The sequence below is a fragment of the Hyperoodon ampullatus genome (assembly GCF_949752795.1).
Source record: "Hyperoodon ampullatus genome assembly, chromosome: 2".
Lineage (NCBI taxonomy): Eukaryota > Metazoa > Chordata > Mammalia > Artiodactyla > Ziphiidae > Hyperoodon > Hyperoodon ampullatus.
In genome coordinates, this window is record NC_136915.1 from 37376063 (window position 1) to 37396712 (window position 20650).

The following is a 20650-nucleotide window of genomic DNA, read 5'->3' on the forward strand; positions in this document are numbered from 1 at the left end:
GTCTCTGGCCATACCTCAGATTAAAGACATCTGCGCCTGCCAGACCCTGTCACAGCCGTTTCCTCAGTATTGACTGCCGTAAGAAACTCCGTGGTGAAAACTGTCCTAGACCCCGGGGGCCACAGGAACAGGTACTCCTGGAGCCTCAGTCTCATGGTCATGGGCCCCGACCCCCTCACCTGCCTCCTCTGCCATCCCCCCCACCTCCCACAGGTGCTCTGCTCCTGTGCCGTAACCAGGACCTCAGCTGCCACCGCCCTCGTGGGGTCGATGCCATGGTGGCAGAAGTATCGTACGTCGGTGTCATAATCAGGTGTGGGGGTGGTAAGGTCAAGGTGGGGTCAGGAGGCCCCTGCGTCTGTCAAGGACCAACCCCTTGCACTGAGCTCCCAGCCTGCCCTTGCCAGGACCTTAGACCAGGAAAGGGGACCCATCAGAGCTAGAAAAAGACTGTGGGAGTGGGAGGAGTCTGGTCAGGCCAGGCCCTGTATCATCAGCCAGACACCAGCTCTGCAGACCCGGCGCACAGCAGACGAGCTCTCTGGGTCAGGCCAGACGAGTCACACGGGGTCCTGTCTCTCAGAGCTCAATATGAATGTAGCTACGGTGGATGTGGGCATGGACAGGTGACCCAGGCACAGGGACACCTTGTTCCTCTAGGCGCTCGGGAAGCCATGAAGGCTGGTCTGAGGCAGAACAGTGAGAAGACAGATGGGTGGGTAGTGGCGGCCATGGCAACTCCAGACGTGACCCATCCCCATGGTTTATGGGCCGGACACGCGCCCCGCTCAGCTGAGGCCCCGTCATTTGTCTCCCTTAGTGTGCACGCCTGTGCTGTGGGGGCAGAGGGTGGAGGGAGGGGGCTGTGACAGGAGGAGCTAGGCAGTCGACAAGAAGGGGAATGGGGCAGGAATGGCTGTGCAGGAGGGGCGGGCCCCAGGAGTGGGGAGGGTTTATGACAGGGACCAGGGGCTGTCGCGGCACCGTTGAAAGGGCTACGATAGGTGATTTTCTTCCCAAATAAATCTGGCCTTGTCAGGGCCCCTCCGATCCTTGCTGTCTCCGGCACTCTGGGGACCATGGCCGCTGTGCATATTAAGAATAAGTCCCCTCGTTATCTGCAATTACCCAGCGGCCACACACCTCATTTCTTCCAGCAGAAAAGAAAATTAGTTTTCTATTGACTTCATCTGGCTCCTCCCTCATTGCTGGACAAATTGCTCAATCTACCTCCCCTGGCCCAAGTGAATGTGCCCAGCTCCTCCCCCCAGGCCACCAGCCATTCAGTGGGGGAGCACTGACTTCCCACCTGTGCCTCATCTGGAGCTGGGCAAAGGTCCATGTGCCCCAGTCTCACCCCTGACCTCTCCCCACTCTACACACCAGATGGCTTCATCCGCATCCTGAACTTCTGAAAATTGCTGTCTCCAGTCTGGGCCTCTCTCCTGAGCTCCAGACCACAGATCCAAACGCCTCTGGAACATCTCTTCCTAGGTATCTATACAAACTCAAAACGTCCAGCAGTGAACTAATTTTCTCCCCCAAGCTCCTCTCCCCTGTGTTCTCCATCCCAGTGAATGGCACTCCCAAATGTCCCAGAAGAAACCTGATTCAAGCTTGACATCCTGCCTGCCCCCCAAATCCAATCAAGTGTGAACTGCAGGCTTTATCTTCTTCTCTGTCTCATCATCTACTTCCCTTCATTCTGGCACCACTTCCCAGTCCAGACCCCATCATCTCCTGCTCTTACAACAGCAGCTGGTCCTCTTTCTTTTCCCTTTAATCCATTCTCTTACAGCCAAAGTGATCTTTCTCACACAAATCTGATCACATTCTTTTCTCTTAAGTCCCTTCAGTGGCTCCCCTGCCCTCACTTTCAAGTCTACACACTCCTTATTATGACTTGAAGTTAAAGGCCCTGAAAAAACAGATCCCTGATATCTCTGGTCTCACCCCCGTCACTCTCTACCCCCAATGCCCGGATTCCAACCTCAAGGAAGCACTTATGTTTTCTGAAAATGACGAAGTGGGTTTTGGAGTCAGACCTGTTTGTAGTCTTAACTTCGCCCACTGGCTGTGTGCCCTGCGGCAAGTGCCGAGTTTCTCCAAACTTCAGGTTCACTAGGGGTGACAACAGATACTACCTCAGTGTTACTGGGAGGACTGAACGGGTGATACACCCACATGTCTGCACATGCTGTGTTTGGAATACCTCCTCTCTTCTTGAAGGGAAGGCAAGGATGCTAGTTTTCTGGATGACCCAATGGTGAGAAGGTGTATACTGTACAATCCGTGGCACAGATGACACAGGGGCCAGCACACTTGGTGAAACCACTTGTCACTCGCGCCACAAACTCTGACTGCTGACCCTGTCCACTGGGGATTCTGGAGTCTTAACTTGTTGCAACTGGTCCACCACAATGAAGAGAGACCCAGACTGGGGAAGACAGCCCTGAAAGCCGACCTAAGAGTCAGTGCAACCCACTGATCAGCACAGAGACAAATGTGGGCTTTTAACAGACCATAAGTTCAGAGAGAGCACCGGGTAAGCCTCCCAGAAAGTCCTCTGCTCGAAGCTCTGGGGCCACCTGGGTCAGCAGCCCCACCTTGTGGCACGTCATTGAGCTACTGAGGCCAGCCTGAGGCTGTTCTGGGGTCGGGGGCAGGGAGCCTTGTGCCCACAATGGAGGCCTCCAAGAGTAGGTCTTCCTCACCTCCAAATTCTAGAAGACTAACCTGTTTTTATGTTCCTGCAGGAACATCAACTTGTGACAAGACTGCCCTCTTCTTTTGGGGGGCATTAATATTTTTAATGTTGGAATTAATTCTTAATGTTTTTATATTGCCAAGGCTGTAATGGGGGGGTCGGCTGCATAAACCCCTCAGAGAGGTAAGTGGGGCCAGCACCTAACAAAGGATGAGCTTGCTGGCTGGCTCCAAGGGTAGTCAAATATCTGCTTGGCAAAATAGCTACTAGTGGAAGGGTGGCTCAGATCGCTTAGGACAGCCGGTGAGAACACACACAGGGCAACCACCTGAGGCTGACACGCTCCAGTTGGCTGCACTTGTCTGGGAATTGAATGGTAGAGGACAGGATGCAGAGCCTGGGCCAGCGCCACCCTCAGGAGGGAAGGGACCCAAGGAAGCTCTTGGAAGGCCATCTATTCATGCACTCATTCATTCAGCAAATACACACTGACACCTTCTGTGTGCCGGCTGCGCAGGGCCCTGCTGGGCCACAGGGCTGCAGACTCTGCAGCTCCCTGCCCTCGAGGAGCTCAGAGACTGCATCTATTAAGTGGTGCAGTGTGAACAGTGCTATGAGGGAAGGAGGCACAAAAAAGGGCACTTTGTTCAGTCCAAGGATCAGGAAAGGGTTCCTGGGAGGACGAAGTTAAACATGCAGAGAGGGCCGGCCAGCAAGTTGGGGTTGAGGTGGGGAGGTGTTCTCAGCATATGGAACAGCACAGGCACATTTCTGGAGGGGAAATGTGGAGTGTCCCCCACAAATTTAAGTTGAGCAGGTGGGGGATGATGAAGAATAAGAGGCAGAGGAGTGGCGAGATGAAGGCGGCGAGGTCAGCAGTGGCCATCTAGAAGAAACCCTGCAGAGCCCCGAATGCCAGACTAAGGAGCTTATAATTTCACTGTTCTGGGAATGATGGGGAGACTCACATGTTTGAGGAGGCGCATGACAGGACCCGATTTGTGTTTCAGAATTATCTTTCAAGGACTAGAGGTGCTAACGCGGAAGGCAGAGATAGCAACTAGCGGACTCTACTATGTATTTCTGGTCCAGGCCAGAAATGGTAGCCCAGAACTAGGCCAGTGGTGGTGGAAATGGAGGTGGAGATATACTGGTGTTGTGGAGAAGCAGATGGAGGCAAGAGATTTTTAGGAAATAGAATGAGCAAGACTTAATGAGGGGACTGGGAGGGCTGGAGGGATGCATCTAGGATCTGAGTGCCACTCACTGAGATGAGGCAAACCAGAGAAGGTGCAGGTTTGGGGCAGTGATGAACATACCTTCGGATGTATTAAGTCTTGAGATTTCCACGAGACAGCTAAACTTATCAAGCATTTCTTTTATGGCTTCTGGGCTTTATATCTTGCTTAAACAGGCCTTCTCTATCCCAGTGTTATTAGAAAACTATCATGTATTTTCTTTGAATACTTTTTGTATTTAATTTTTTAATCTGTCTGGAATTTACTTTTGTATGTGGTGAGAAGTAGAAGATCTAACTATTTTTACCCTAGTGGATAGCCAGTTGTCCTGTCACCAATTGAACAAACTGTCCACACCTGCCCCGTGCTTTTGAAACAATGCCTCTATCTTATAGACCATCCCCACACATGGATCTGTGGGAGCCAGGAAAGAGAATGAACGTGAAATGATCAAAGAGGCAAACCAGATTGAGAGGACACCTGGAGCAGCAGGGTGACAAGCCGCTGACCTTACAGGGCTGTGAGGCAGTGTGCCCTAAAGGAAAACTTAGACACAACCTGAGGCCTCCTGCCTAAAAAGCTCAGCCAGGCAGTGGTTGAGAGTCCGCCTGCCGATGCAGGGGACACGGGTTCGTGCCCCGGTCTGGGAGGATCCCACATGCCGTGGAGCGGTTGGGCCCGTGAGCCATGGCCGTTGAGCCTGCGCGTCCGGAGCCTGTGCTCCGCAACGGGAGAGGCCACAACAGTGAGAGGCCCACGTACAGCAAAAAAAAAAAAAAAAAAAAAAAAAAAAAAAAAAAAGCTCAGCCAGGCAACACATCTTATGAGTGATCTCCAGGTGCTGGTGAGGAACGGGGCCGGAGCCCACGGAGCAAAGATGGGTGGAGAGAACAGCACAAGGAGCAGGAACCATGACAAGGAAAAGAGAGCAAGAACCTGGCGCGTGTCGACATTCTAGAACCTCATCTTGTTTCCACCTCTTTCTGTTAGGACACCTTGGCAGCAGCGTGCCTGAGTGCAAAGTGTCAGTGGGACTGCCGGATCAAATATATTCCCAGCCCCACATGGGACACACTTATACTAAAAAAATTATTTGCTGTTTTATCTGTTTAAATTCTAATTTAACTGATGTTCCTATATTTTTATTGCTAAATTGGCAACTTGGTGCTGGGGGCCAGCATCTCAAGCCATGGTTGGGTGCAATTCAGAGCACAACAGCAAATAGGAACTCAGAAGAAAGGAAGCCAAGGCAGGGAATTTAGGACTAAACCAGCAGAGGGCCCCTGTATATCCTTAGATTCTGGGTTCGAATCCAACCTCCATCACTTAGTAACTGTGTGAACTTGAGCAAATTACTGTACTTTATTTAACCTCTGTTTTCGGATTCTTCTCCTCTAAAATGGGAATAATAATGATAATTATAGCAACTACTCCCCTCACAGGGTTGTTAAAAAGATGAAATGAGTTTTTATTTGTGAAGTGCTTAAAACAGTGGCTGGGTTAGTTATTATTATTAGTATTGGTGTCGTTATTCCAATAATAATATTGTTATTCCAACAGAAATACACTGATATCCCCCAACCCCTGTTCCTTGTCCCAGATGTGGCCCACAGAGTCCCCTGGGCCCCCAGGCAGGGTGACCTTGGCCCACCCAACATGCCCTCCAGACATAGATTCCCTTCTCCCCACTGACATGGCTCCCACGGCTCCCTCCCGCTTCCCCCCAGACTGGCCGTTATAGCCTCAACTCCAAAGTGACCCCTTCTTCCAGCCCTCCCCGCATCCCCCCTCCACCCCACCGAGGTGCCTGGAGGTGCCACAGGGCTGATGGTGAAGGATGACGGTGGTTCCACAATAAGGGGAAAAGGCAATTTCATCTTGATTAGCAGGCGATTTCTCTCTCCGTAATAAGCGCGCTCCAAATAATTAGCGTGTTTTACGTAATAATGAAATTACAGAAATGCAGTCCACTTATTCAAACAACTCACCATTACCATATTTTTAAATATTAGACTTAATTAGAGTTTATCACTTCGGAGAAGTATGCGGACCGAAGATGTTTTTAAAAAAATCCTCATAAAGTGTTTATTAAGCGCTGGTAAAGCTGGGATAATGATGTGTTTGGAAATTAAGGCAATCAAACACTTACCGCCGCTTCTGTAGGCCGGGCATGGAAATGAGGCCATTACACGCCCATTACCCGCCAGCTCACAGCCACTTGGGGGGCGGGGAGAGGATGCGCCTGGCCGAGAGGGCACAGTGCCCAGAAATGCCTGTGCCAACAGCCCACAACAGCCTGACCAGTAAGCACAGCATCACTTACAGGACATCTGGCCACCAGGAGCCCAACTCAAACCTGGCCAGGCAAATGACTGGACAGGTCCCAAATGCCAAAGAAGACACCCAAGACTAACCCAGGTCCAGACTCCCAGGCCTGGCAGGACATATCAACTTCATTTAAACCCCAGTGCAGAGTGGGGACAGAAGCCAGACTGGGCAGTCAGAGAGGTCAATGAGAAGAGGCGGAGGCTGAGGAAGCTACAGACCCGAGTGTCCACTCCCAATTCTGGGCCACACAGGAAGGGGCAGCTAGAGTGGTGGAGAAGGGTCTAAGAGGAAGCTGGGGAACTGAGCTGGGAGCCAAAGATGCAGAGGGGCCAGGGGCCAGGGGCCAGGCTCAGCAACACACCTGGGGACAGACTCAGACTGGGGAAAGTAGGCAAGAAGGGTGGCGGGAGAGGGGCTGGTGGCTCCAGGCCCCATTTATCCCAGTGAATAACTAATTCCAGAATTTATAGTGCTGGGTTTTTGTTCTGTGGCCATTTATATCTGCGAGGGGAGGAAATGAAGAGGCAGCGCGGATGCCACATCTTTCTGTGTTATTGCTTGTCTGCCATTTGCAAATCATTATTAATTGTGGGCCCTGGTGGCGGGCTGGGCGGGGGCCGGGCTGGGTACATCCACATAGCTCTTCATCAAGGACCCCAGCCGCTGCCCCAGAGAGCCAATTACCCCGCCCTGATTGGGATCAGATAAAGAGGGAATTTTTACAAATTAGGGAATAAATAGAATTTCCACACAGGGCGCGGGCAGGACCTGAGAGGCTGTAATGAAAAACCATCCGTCACCATCAGCGTGGGCTGGGCACATAGCCCCGGCACTCCCTCCCTTTGTGGGCCCACCCTCATGCTCAGGGGCCTGGACGTACAGGTCTAAGGACACCCCAACCCCTCCAAGTCCGGAAGCAGGGAGAGGAGTTCCCAGTGGGGCGCGTGTATGCCCTCTGGGCCCCAGCTCTGACACTGTCCCTAGTGCTTCTCCCTCAGGGTCTTGACAAGGAGGAGACTGGGGCAGTCCTGAGAACGACCAGAGCTGGGGACCACGGGGCAAAGACCCCATCCACGCCCCTCCAGCTATGGCAGCCCTAGGGCAGAGCCCCGGCCCGTGGACCACTCACTCTGGGTTCCCATTAGCGCTCCTCCCCTTGGATCATTAAATATGTATATCTTATTACACGCCTTGTTAGAGTATCGAGCTCTATTGACTGATGATAAATCCTGAGCCTCGTCCTGGCCATAAATTTATCTGGAGATGATGAAGACTCAATAATCTAGTCAGGCAGATAATATCATCGGGCCTTAAAAAAGATCATTACATTATATGTCAGAATTAAAAGTGAAATACGCCGTAGTAACAGGGCGGCTGCTCTGGCCATTACAACGGGTGCCCGCCTCCCCTCACTCATCCCCAGCCAAGGCCCTATCCAGGTAGAGGGGCCAAGAAGCCTCGCCCTCCTCTTGGCTCTGGATGCCACAGATAAAAGTGCCTGATAACGTAAGGCAAAGTGAAGGGGACCTGGCCTGGGAGGGGACAGGGGAAGAGGTGGCTACTGAGAACAGCTGAGCACCTCTGCCATACTTGGCAGCCACTTCTGCCCCAACCGAGCTCCCAGCTGACCCTGTCCCTAGGGGTCTCCTGTGGGACTGTCTTCTGGGGGTCCTTGAGTGGCTCCAACAGGAAGGTGACAGGGCTTCACACCCTTCCAGAGTGGCCTGACCAATCAGGGCAGATTCTTTCCAAAATGGAGACACAGGGATAGGGAGAGGTTAGGCTACTTGTGTGTATGCCCTAGGCACCTGTGACCTGGCCCCAGACCCATGTGCCAGCAGCATATCTGAGGCCTTTCCTGTGAGCATGTGCTATCAATCCAGACCACGGCCACCTCCTTCCCGAGAGCCCTGTCTGTCACAGCCTCTACATCCTGTCCTTTGAGAAACTTGCCGCCAGCCTCTTGTTCTTTGAACTCAGCACTAACAACCATCTCCATTATATCTTATTTTCACCCATTTCCACAGTCACACCCTCCACCTTGTTAACATCCTCCACTGTGCTACCTTTTTTTTTTTTGCGGTACGCGGGCCTCTCACTGTTGTGGCCCCTCCCGCTGCGAAGCACAGGCTCTGGACGCGCAGGCTCAGTGGCCATGGCTCACGGGCCCAGCCGCTCCACAGCATGTGGGATCTTCCCGGACCGGGGCATGAACCCGTGTCCCCTGCATCGGCAGGCGGACTCTCAACTGCTGTGCCACCAGGGAAGCCCCACTGTGCTACCTTTGAAATGTTAAATTCAAATATTCCCAGTTACTGACGATAATATGCTTTTCATTTCATCTCACTGGAACCTCGAAACTGTTTATATCCCTAATATCTCCAGATACATTCCCCTCCTGTGTTCACCTTTTTCCCCGTCCACTTTTGACTGCTTACCCAACAGCCACTCCCCTTCTGCGAAGCTGGCAGAGCCCACTCCTCCCTCCCTGACCAAGGGAAACCTCTGTGGTCTGAGCCATTTGTGGGGATCCTACCCCCTTGCCAGCCATGGGTTTAGGAGTGGCCAAGTGTTCTGGCTACTGGGATATGATGGTAAGCTTGCTGAAAGACCTTCAAGGAAAATTTCTTCACTCTTACGAAGAGAACCATGAGGGGAAAATAGTCCAGTATATTCTGCTGGATGTTTTCATGTCTGCACATAATGTCTGGGACTGCAGAAGCCATATTCCAACCTTGAGGGGACTTAGCCTGTGAAGAACATGCTGAAGATAAAAGAACAGAACCATGGAAAAAAATCTGGGTCCTTGATGACATTGCTGAGATGCTGAATTAACCAACCCTAGGATCACCTTACCTCTTTTGTGAGGGAATAAACCCTCTTATTATTTAAGGTTTAAATTGGGTTTTCTTTTTCTGTAGCCAAAAGCTTATTAACACACAGAATGTAAAGGCAGGAAAGAGAATGACAAAACAAATGAAGGGAGGCAAAGGGCAATGAGGACACTATTTCAGGCTAGGAAGCTGGTAACCCTTGTTATGCTCTCTTAAAACATTTGCTCAGGGCTTCCCTGGTGGCACAGTGGTTAAGAATCCACCTGCTAATGCAGGGGACACGCTTTCGAGCCCTGGTCCAGGAAGATCCCACATGTCGCGGAGCAACTAAGCCCATGCACCACAACTACTGAGCCCGCATGCCACAACTGCTGAAGCCTGCACGCCTAGAGCCCGTGCTCCACAACAAGAGAAGCCACCGCAATGAGAAGCCTGTGCACCGCAACGAGGAGTAGCCCCCGCTCACCACAACTAGAGAAAGCCTGCACGCAGCAACAAAGACTCAATGCAGCCAAAAATAAACAAATTTATAAAACAAACAAACGATTTTTACGTCTCTGACTTGCAATTTAAGTTGACTTTTTCAAAGTCCCATGGCAACACAAAATCATGAGACTCAAGGCTTCTTTCTCCCCTGCCCTTCTTAGCATGTCGTTTCCAATTTCCAGGTTATCTTATGGCCCAAAATGGCTGCTGAAGCTCCAATCATCACGTCCACATTTTAGGAAAGAGGAAGAAGGAAAAAGCAAGAATAATGTACTTTCCAGCTAAGTCATTTCCCTTTCAGTATTGTTCCTGGAGGACCCACACACTTTTCCTTTTCTCTCACTAGCCAGAACTCAGAGACATAACCATATCCAGCTGTATGAGAAACTAAAAAAAAAAAGTAGTCTTTTAACTGGGTACACCCTGCTGCCCCTAATTATCCAGGGGCTCTATTTAGTGAGGAAGAAGGTCAATGGCTATTGGGTACATACCAAGCAGTTTCTGTCCTAGCAACATAACTGGTACACCTCGCTTTGGAGCTTGGATTCTATGGTCCATCATCTTAGTCCTTTCTTGCCAATCGTCTCAACTCTCTTGCTCCCCTATTCTCCCATCTCCCTTGCCTGGAAAAACCCAAACACTGCCTCCTCTATGCTTACCTCTGGGCTGAGTGTGACTAGAGAAAACTGAAACCTTACAGATTCATGCAACTCATAAAATCATAGTCATCAACCTCAACTGGGTGTATAAAACCGCCCCATTTCCTACGTGCCTGATCAGTGTGCATGCTCTCTCTCCCTTTCTCGCTAGTTCAATTTCCAACTTTCTCTACTTTCCACAACTCTCAAACTCCCTACCCCCAACATCACCCTGACCCTCTCACCCACACAACCTCATCTCCGACTTCACAGGAAACACAGAAGCCACACCCCTGCACCTGTGCCAGTCCTCTCCTTTCACCCTGATACAAGAGAGGAACTGTCCTGATGTCACTTCTGAAGCCCATCCCCCCACTCCACCTGGTTTCTGGAGTCTAACCCAACTGCCTTTTCAGGGGTCTTACTTTGTGAGTAACCCCCTTTCTCTCTGATGTAGCTTCAGTTGCTTCTTCTGCACTGGTTCCTTCATGTAAACATGTAAATATATTAAATCTCTCCCATCTTTAAAAACAAGCTCCCTTTAATTCCTTTTCCCTTTTCCCATGTGGCTAAGACCCAATCTTTCCTCCCTTTCGTAGCCAAAGGTCTCATTTCCTCCTCTCCCACCCTGTGATCTGATTTACCCCAGCAGCACCTTACCAAACTGCTTTCTCTAACAATCCTTATGGCCTCATGGGGCTGAAGTCCAATGGAAGCTTTTCAGGTTTAGATCAACTCAGTGGACTGACTCATGCCTTGAAACTCTTCCCTCGGTTTCAGTGACACCACGTTTTCTCCACTACCCTCCTCCAGCTCCCCTGTCTGCGCCTGCCTTTTCTCTTGACTCCCCCTAAGAGGTGGGTGTTGCTCAGAGTGGTCGTTGGCCTTCTTCCCTTTTTACTTACTGTCTGCACTCTCCGTGGGCAAACTTATCCACCCCTAAGCTTTATTTATCATGTATTTTCCCATAGTTTCTAAACCTGTATGCCTACTACCACCATCCTGGTCCAGGGCACCACCCTCCCTCATCCAGGTGACATTAGTGCCCCAGCCAATCTCCTCTATAGCGTCCTTCTAAGCCACAAATCTGGTCATTTCACTGCCTGGCTTAAACCCCTTCAGTGATCCTGGAACTGAAAAAGGACATCAGTAGAAATGCTGGTGAAACTGAAGTAAGGCCTTTCGTTTAGTTAACAGTAAAGTCATACCAATGTTAATGGCCTGGTGCTGATAGTTGTACTATGATTGGATAAGACGTTAACACTAGGTAAAGATGGGTAAGAAAGGTTTCTGCAAATGTAAAATGAGTTCCAAGTAAAAAGTTTAAGAGTTAATAATTAAAACGACAACCATCACCACCACTTCCAACGGTGCCTCACTGCTCTCAGGAGAGCATCCAAACTTCTACATTAAGTTCTGGGGATCTGCCCAGGTGTCCCCCTCGGGCCTCATCTTTCCCACTCTCCTGTTGGACCGTGGAGTTCTGGCTCTTCTCCCTCATGTGTTTTTTCACGTGCTCTTCCTTCTGCCAGGGAAGCTCCTCCCCCACTTCTCAGCTGGAGTGCCCCCTCGCCTATCCTGAAGGATGGAGGCTTGCTGTGGTTTCCTGAGGTGACTTACCTGTGCCCCCATGTAGGCGTTAGGAACCTCTTCTGTGTGTTCCCACAGCACCCATGTTCCTCCATGTGACTGCCTCTGTCACTCCCTGCTGGACCACAAACCCTTTGGGGGCACTAAGGTTACCTCAACAGAGGCCCTCGGTAAGTATGTATTAAGTGTAGGGAAGGAAGGACTGGAGGAAAAGAAAGAGGGAAGGGTGGAGGGACAAGATCACAGGTGAGCCTACTCCAGCCCTGACATCTGCCACCTGAAGCCCAGACAGGCCCAGGCCCTAAAAGTCAGTCACAGTCCTTCCTCAGATTCCAACGTGCCGGTGGCTTCGGCCCCTTCCCCACCTCCACTCCTTCCTAGTACCTTCATTTTCTCAGGACCTGCTGTGCCAGGAGACTGGCTGGGACCTGAGCTCTCAAGTGACCTGGCCAGCCTGTCCTGAACCAAGACATCTGGGGGCAGAAGCTGTGGTGCTGGGGCTCCGTACTCCCCGCCAATGATGCCCTGGAAAAGGGCCCGGCGATGCCTAGGGACTCTGGGAGGGGGGCTGCCCTCCCTAAGCCCAGTCCCACCTGGTAAATATTTCATCCTCAAGCTGCTCAGCTAATCCCTATTAATTTCAATACCGCTGCCTTGCCTGGCTCAGCTCCCAATGCATTATTTATCCCCTTTGTTTGTTTGTCGCTAACAGGTGGGCCCCAGCGGAGGCGCTGACTGGGGACAAGCCCACTCCATCACAGTGTGGCTGTGAATTAATCATGAGGACTAATGGGAACCACCTCAGCTCCAGGCACTTCCCTAGCCCCCTCCCCCTGCCCTGGCACCCAGGGGTGGGCCGGGCCACCTCAGCTCAATTTAACTCAATTCAAAATGACACATCTTACTCACTATCTACCCACAAGAGTCAGACACTATGTTATGCTTTGGGGATACAAGCTGAACAAAACAGACATAGATTCCTGCCCTCAGGGAACTTACAATCTAGTGGGGGAGAGAGGCACTAAACAACTTCTTAAAGAGGACTGTGACGGGATGCTCCAAAGGGGGAGTGCACAGAGGAGGGGCGCTGACCAAGGCTACGAGTCAGGGAAGCTTCCTTGAAAAGCAAACTGAGCTGTGCTCTGCAGGAGGAGTGGGACTTGATTAGGCCAAGCGTGGGAATGGGGGCTCCCAAGGAAATAAAGCCACGTGGGAAGGCCCTGAGGTGAGCGAAGGCATGGCAGGTTCCAGAAAATGAGGGAGGGCATTGTGCACGGGGCACGAGGAGAGAGGCTTGAGAAGGGAGCACTCTTCTCCCTGAATGACCAGCATCTGTCCCAGCGGATTAGCACAGAGTCCTCCTGAACACCCAGACACAAGCACACACTCACACCGCCTCTGCCGACTTGAACAACATACGATTGCCTGACCTTGCGCCTGCGACACCGGAGAGGCGGTCAAGATTATGAACCGTCAACTGCACAGATCAGGAAACTCAGGCGAGCATCTGGCCTGGAGGCTTCTGAGGGGGCCAGCGTGGGCCTTAGCACCCTGGGGCTTAGGTGTGCCCGTGGCAGGCCAGGGCTGGGGACACCGACCGGCCTCGGCCACAATGCTCACATCACCCCCCAGGAAGGAACCTGCCTCACCTCTGAAAACCCAGCACTGGACAGGGCACCCACAAGACGCCAGCAAACACCTGCTGAGTGAATGTCCCCACAAGAGTGAATCTCTCTCTGGGGAAATCCTTCCCGAGATCTAAATAGACGGAATGAGCTAACCTGTACGCAGGGTGTTACAGTACTTTCATAGTAAGCCTGAGAGGTAGGAGCCATCATCAGCCCCATTTTAAAGAGGAAGAAACAGAGGCCCTGGATGGTGAATGACTTACCCAGGACCACACAACCTGAAGTGATGGGCCGTAACCAGGATGAGGTCAGCCTGGCTCCAGGCTCCTGGCTCCCGCATATCCATAGATCTAACCCCTCTGTGGGGGCTTTTCCTCAGGGATCTCCCTTGGTGACTCCAGGTACCCTAGTTCTTGAGGACAATCCTAAAAGGCACCTTGTTTATGCACCAAGTGTAGCTCTGCCAGGGCAGAGACCTCATTGTGCACACGATCAGGTGTGTGTAATTCTATTCAAAGTGGCCACTTTATGTGTCTCCAGGCTCTCCGTCCATCATGGTGTCAAGTCCTGGAGCAGAGGCATCCGTCAGCGCCTCCCAACGCCATGGTCTGTGTGCCCGCGTGCCTGATCCCGCCCATGCGCCTGTCCTTGGCTCGGGGGCTGCTCTGGCAGCACTGCCCCGCCCTGTGAGAAGGCTCAGGCTAGCCTGCCTGCTTGTCCCAGCCTTACCCCTGCCTTCAGGCTAGCGTGACTGCCGGGCCCCACCCCTGCCCCAATGCCTCCTCTAACCTACCGGGTCTCTGTTCTCTTGGAGCTAGGCAGCCAGCGTGGAGGCAGCCTCGATAACTCGCTAACGTGCTGCCCATGCTGTTCTTAAAAATTTATGACTGTGCAACATGAAAAATCCGGCTGAGGAACCGTCATTAGCGGCGCTGCCTCCCTCCCCCACCAGGGCCGCCCTCGTAAATTGAGATTTATGGCTGCAGCAGGCGGGGCGGGGGCGAGTGCAGACGGCGAGGATGCTGTGGCGGAGACAGGCAGAGGCCGATGAGGCCGCGATGGGGCCGGGGGCTCCCCCCTGCGGCAGCTCCGGTTCATCGCAGTCTGCGGAGATACCTACCGAGAGTAACGTCTGGCCTGGGGTGCCGGCCTAGCGCGGATGCTGATTACGTTTAGCAGTCGGACTGCAGAGGGAGGAGCCAGTCCTGTGCCAATCACTGGCTCGTTGAGGTGTAGAGCCAGATCCTGAAGTCCAGGGGCAAGCAAGCAAGGGCCTCTTAGTAGGATGACTTGGGGAGGGGGAAGGTTGGACCTAGGGAGGAAGGATCATCCTTGCTGGGGTCACAGGGCCTGGGCCCCCCAGAGTCAGCTTCTCCAACCAGAAGCATCTAGTTTGGGCTGTGACTGTGATATCCCAACCAGAGAATTGAAGGGGAGGGAGGGAGGAAGGAGGATGCCAGGACCCTTCCCTTCCCTCTCCTTTCTCTGGTAAGAAGGGCCAGTGGAGAGGATGTTAAAGGCAGGAGGGCAAGGACTGGACCAGTCACAGAGCCTCCCCTGACAGAGGCCAGGCTGGGGCTGAAGAGGAGAGGAGGTGAGCCCATGAGCCTGCTGCCCACCCCCCCGCAGGCCCTCCCGATTACCTCCCCTCTGCCTCCCCCCCTGCTCACTTAGCCCTGTCAGCCAGGCCATTATGAAATTGGGGTTTCATTTACAGACTAATTAAACATTACAGCTTGTTCACAATTACAACGCGGGGATGAGGGAGTAACTAATTACGGAAGAAATGAGCTAACATTTATCTCTGCTCCCACCCTGCCTCTACCCACTTCCCCCAACCCCCACCCCAGTCTGGCTTCCTCCCACTCTCTGGTCAGTACCAGCTCTCAAGGCTTATTACCTAGGATGGGGGACTGGAAGGGTACCCACCCACCCTAGACACCAGGTTGGGCTGCGGTTCCCAGCTACCCCAGGGGAGGGGCTTAGCTCCCAGAGCCCTGCCACCAGAGATAGTCAGGGTTTTTGTGCAAGACCCCGTGGGTGTAAGGACCCTGTGATGGTACGTGTGGCCCTCATATGGGGGGTGGGGACCTGCTCTGGTGTACAACTGTGACAGCACTGTGGAGCCATGTGGCCCTATGTATCTTTATCTTGGGCAAGGTTTTGCTGTGACTGCTGCAGACAAAGATTTGTGTGACAGGCTATGAGCGTGAATGATCCATGCCCTAACCCCCAAACCCCCAGGGCAGAATACGAAAGAACCAGGCAGCTGCAGGTGTTGGTCTAAGCGGGCCTGGGATGTGGCCCCGGCAGCTCCAGGACCAAATCCCCACCGGGCAACCTTATTCACTCCCTCAGAAGCAAGAGAGGCAAGCAGGGTTACCCTGCCCTAGGGCTCATCTCGTCCCTGTCCTCGGGCTGGCCTTGGCTTCTGGCCAGATGCCCCCCTGGGGCCCAAGGAGCCTCCTGGGGGCCTGGGGTGCCCCCTGTGGGCAGGAGTCCTGGGGTCTGGCTGGCCTGCTGCAGAGTTTAATAATAGTAACAGTGAGAGTAAGCGTTTCCATCCCTCCTGCCTTTGGGCAGAAGAAGAAAGGAAAGAGGAGGGAGAGGAGGGAGTGGAGGGAGCGGGCTGAAGGGAGGCTTTGAGGCCTCAGAACTCACATCAAACGGCCGGATCTGGGCCTAATTGTCTGACCCCTGCCCCTGCCTTCAATCAGCTCTGCGGCTCCCCGCCCGCCCCTCGCCTAACTAGCAGCCATGTTCTCCTCATTAGGACAAGCTCCCCTTGCACACATGTCCCCGGACATGTCCCCAGCACTCCCAGCTCCCAACCCTGCCTGGTGGGAGGGTACAGCGGGGACCCAGTTTTGGCGGGGCTCCTGGGACAGCTCTTCCCTCAGCCACAGCTGGCTGGCCTGAGCGGCTCAGCACCTCTCCCTGAGCTGCAGGGTCCTGGATGCCACGTGCTGTGACATATCCCTGGGCTGGCTCAGCCGCTGGGTGCGTTCTGTCCTCTGTGTGTCCTTCTTGCTACAGCCCAACTGTCTCAGACACACAGCTCCTGAGGGCAAGATACATATGAATCCTGCCCCCTTCGGGCTGGTTCAGCTGTTTCAGCCCGGCTGGGGGTCTGGTCTGGGTCAGGGTCTGTGTTCAGAGGCTAGGAGCTGAAGGAACTTGTCTGCCTACTGTGCAAGGGTGGTTCCCTTAAACAGATCCAGGCGTGGCGATGTGTGAGTGTCTGCGGCTGGTGGCATGGCAGTGAGGCAGGAGAGCTTGGTGGTTAAGAGCTCTGACCCTAGAGAGATGTGTGTTTAAATTCTAGCTCTCCCGCTTCCTGGCCCTGCTGCTTTGGCTGCATGACAACCTTCTTGAGCCTCAGTTTCCTTATATACAGTAGAGGTGACAGCCCCAAACTCACAGGGTTTGGGAATTCAATGAGATTACAGACATAAAGTCCTCTGTACTACATCCGGCACTCAGCAAGTCTTGTGGAAGGATACAGGTGTGGATGGTGGATTCAGACCAGACCAAACAAATTCCCTTCTCCACAGGCCACAGGCCTCGCTTCGTCCAGCTGGGTCAATAGTGTCAGGGACAGAAGGAGCTGTGAAGAAGGGTCCAGAGCCCTGCAGAAAAAAAGAGCAGCTCCCAGGGGACGCAGCTGATACCAGGGGCAGAAGCACCAATGCTGTAACCAAAGCTTGGGGGCAGGAATGTCACACAGCAGTTTCAGGTGGGAGGGGCAGGGGCCCAGCTTAAGGACTGTCAGGTGGCTTGAGGTCAGATAAGGTAGGTTAGTAGGGCTGGTCCATGAGGTATGGATCGTCCCTTGAGTACTGTGGGCTTGGAAGGAGGGGATGCTGTGAACACCACTGGAGTGAAGGCTGACTGGACTGCTCTAGGTATTAATTCTCAGGGTACCAGACCTGTACAGGATTGGGGGAAGGGCTGGCCTGGTCTGGGCCCTGACATTGTCTCTCACCTTAAACCAGTGGTAATGACTTGCAAATACTGATGAAAACACAAACTACAGAGACTGTGTTTTTCGGGGAGTGAAGGTGGGGAGAGGGGATAAGGAGGAAAATAAACTGAAATGAAGTCCGGTTATCTCCCATCTGTGGCTGCTCCTAATCCCCCAGCCCAAAGGAATCCAATGCAGCCCCTTATCTGCCCTGTCAATCACTCCATCACCACCCAGTGCTTGGTGGGCACCACACGCCCTCGCACACACTCAAGCACATGCTCACACATGCACACACACGCACACACTCACTCCAACTCTTGCTCCAACACTCCTGCCCACCCCCCAGCCCATTACTCCTCTGAGTAGGAGCAGCCAGCACGCAGGTCCTGCCAGATGGATGCAATTTGCATAATATCAGCAGCGGAGGCTGCAAGATCACCAGGGGTCAGGGCGCTGACATCCCCGCTCAGTCTATCTGCAAGTGCTAATTTGGCCAGCATTGATCTGTCTTTCTGATTTCTTTGTCATTTACGTCTGCGATGGTTTGACAGGAGATACAGAGAGAGACAAGGGGAGGCCAAGCCAGGCCTGGGGCTAGGAAGGTAGGGAAACAAAGATTGCACTTCCCAGTGCATCTCACACACACAGAACACACACAGACATACACCAGAACCTCCTCCATCTATCGGTCACTACACTCATCCATCCGTCCATCCATTTTTCCATCTGTAGTTGCTCCTGAAGACTAGAGCCTGGTATCTGGCAAGGACCAGTTCCTCAGATGTCCCTGGACTCTAAGGGTGCCAGCTCAGGGGGGGAAGGCATGAGCAGCCCTGAGCACTAATGCAGGCAGGCCAGTGGAGGCCCTGTCAATGCCTGGAGACTTAGCCCTCCTTGTGGCTGGCCATCCCCTGGCTCCTCACTTTCTCTGGGACACAGTAGAAAGAACCGGACGGGGCAGAGAGGAAGGAGGTGGTGTAGGGGAGTGGTAGTGCTGGGGAAACAAGCACACTCCAGCTGTCTCTGAGCCTCCTCATAAGGCAGCTGTGCTGACTCCTCCCCTCCCAGCCCTGAAGATGGCCAAAGCAGGGGGGAGGGGGCGAGGCACCCCTCTGCCTCCCTGGGACAGGGCTATCATGTCTGCAGAAGCCTCATATCAACTCTTCACCACCCTCAGGTCATCCAAAGCCCAGACTGGGCTCTGGCTGATTCTGAAGCCCCCTAGCTCAGCCAGGAAGCCCAAGATCAGATCGGGTCTACATCCTACCTGCTGGACCCTTGGCCAGAGTCCCCACATTCTCCCCTTGGTAGGAAGGTTCACCACAGGGATGGGAACGCTGCCTGGGCAGGAGATGTCATGGGGAAGGGGAGGGGAGGAGAAGATGGGAATTCTGGGAAGGAAGAGCCCACTGCAGAGAGGTGGGCAGGGTCACTCTGTCAAGGGAGGCAGAGGGGCTTGAGCCTTCCAAGGGTGCCCCCCAGTGGCTCTGTCTTCACCCCACCTCTTTCCCTCGCCCACGGCAGCAGGAGCAGGTGATCAGAAGGAACTCCCTGCTGGGCAAGAGGGGTGCTGGCGTTTGGTGTGTGCTAATCCCGGGCCGAGGTCTTCAGAGGGACCGGGGAACTTCAAGGAGGGAAAGGCAGAGCTGTACTGCAGACGAGCTCATTAGCCAGCACCCCACCCCCGCCACGAGGAGGAGGGCGGGCAGCCCAGGGAGCGCGGCAGCGGAGGCGGCAGAGAAAAGGCTGTCACTGTCCTTTCTTCCTTTTGGTACAAGCATCTCCCTGAACCGACGATTCTCCTGCAGTGACACCTCTCACGGGCGCTAATGAGATCCGTGTCACAGAGCTAATGTGCTCTGACTGGACTCTGATAGACACCCCACTCCTTCAGGGGAGCCCACAGGCCAGCACTGCCCCCCAGGGCCAGGCCCCACCTGCCGGGCCGCTCTCTTGCCAAACTGTGCTGGGCAGCAAACTCCTGAGAGAGCCCACCCGGTGTCGGGCCATCCCGTCTCACCTGGAGCCTTTGGGACCCCCAGTCCCTGAGCAGAGAGGGTAAGCAGCCAGGGCAGGACCACCCAGCTGGGCACCAGGGAAGGTTCCGACTGTTCTCCCCGCCTGTGACACCAGCAGTCTGTGGGGCCTCTGTGTCCCAACAACAGGGGAAATCTGACATTTCCCGGGCAGACTTCCAAAAAGAAAGAAGGGAAGGAGGCCCAGGCCCCGCCCTTAGAGAGGTCAAGTACGTAGGGCCTGATCATTACCTATAACTGGGGTCCAGGGATGTATTCTGCGTGCTCACAGTGGGAGGGTCAGGCAAGATCCCCAGAGGAGGGGGCCCCTGGAATATGGGCAGGATTTTCCTGGGCCACGAGGTGGAGAGCAAACAGAAATCACAGTGCAGAACTAACTGTCGGGGCCAGGAGGAGGCCGGAAGCCAAGTGTTAGGGCCCCGGCTCCAAGGGCGACTGTAGCAGGGTGAAGGGTGGAGATGCCCCCGCCCCTTTCTTCCTCAGCTGCTGCTACCGAAGATTGTCAAGACCTGTGTGTGTTACACGACACTGAGGGAAAGGCAGAACATGAGCTTGTTTTCTTCCTCACCATCTCTGTTGGCAGCACAAAGCCCAAGACCAAAAAGGTGCTCCTAAGTTCAGCACGGCAGTGAGAACACAGGCTTTGTGCTCAGGTGGACCTGGGTTTGAATCCTGGCTCCTCAGTTCAACTGCCTCTGTGACCTCAAGCAAGTCATTTAACTAAGCCTGAGCCTCCCAATCTGTAAAATGGGAACGATAATGCCTGCCTTCATGAGAGTGTGAAAATTAAATTAGCGCCCCCAGATAATGTGAGTGCCGTGCTGACCACTTGCTGAAATGAAAGAAGGCCCACTCAGCAGTCCCCTCTGGAGGCCGCCCTGCCTCGGAAGCCGCCCGAGCCAAGAGTGCTGACGGAGCCCGCTGACCCAGCCAGTCAGCAGTCCTACAAATGTGCAGTCCCCTCACCTACAACCTGCTCCATGCCACCCTGCTCACCAGGCTCCCAAGGGCAAATCCACCCCCCAGGAGGAGGCGTCCCTCCCCGACCACGAGCCCACGTGGACAGCCCCCGAGCCCCCTCTCTGCCCGGAGCTCCATCCTGGAACCCTACCTCTTCCTCAGTCCCCAGGGCCAGGCCCTCACCCCATCCTGGCGACTGTACCTGTGAGCTGGGTGGGGGCAGTGTCCTGTGGCTGTC

General features: G+C 53.7%; 1 protein-coding gene across 6 annotated transcripts in view; it reads right to left on the reverse strand.

The window, feature by feature from the left end:
* The window catches only part of ERI3 (ERI1 exoribonuclease family member 3), a gene marked incomplete at its 5' end in the record, with an annotated part of 129180 nt that overhangs the window by 1247 nt on the left and 107283 nt on the right, over window positions 1-20650 (reverse strand). The gene's annotated exons all lie outside the window — the stretch shown is intronic.